Genomic DNA, 354 nt, shown 5'->3' with positions numbered 1-354 from the left:
CACGGGGCCTCTAGCCTATATAATAAAAGCCTAAGCGACCATTACAGTGGAACAATTGGAACAATGGGTTTCTATGATGGGCACTGACCACCAGGGGGCAGACACTAAATGCAGGAGCTGCCCCCTGGTGGTCAGTGCACTCCCACAGAGGGAGTGCCGCTCAGCCAGAAGCTGGGCTCACAGCTGGCAAGCGCAGCACTGGTGGCAGGAGCCTCTCCTGCCTCCACGGCAGTGCTAAGGAGCAGCGAGCCAAGCACTAAGAAGCAGCAAGCAGGTGGGCGGTAAGTAGCAAGGGGTGCCAGACTATGAGAGGGATGTGCACCAAGGGGTCCTGAACTGCCAGAGGGTGCAGTT

Source organism: Myotis davidii, unplaced genomic scaffold (genome assembly GCF_000327345.1).
Source record: "Myotis davidii unplaced genomic scaffold, ASM32734v1 scaffold3262, whole genome shotgun sequence".
Lineage (NCBI taxonomy): Eukaryota > Metazoa > Chordata > Mammalia > Chiroptera > Vespertilionidae > Myotis > Myotis davidii.
This window is presented reverse-complemented; position numbering follows the sequence as displayed.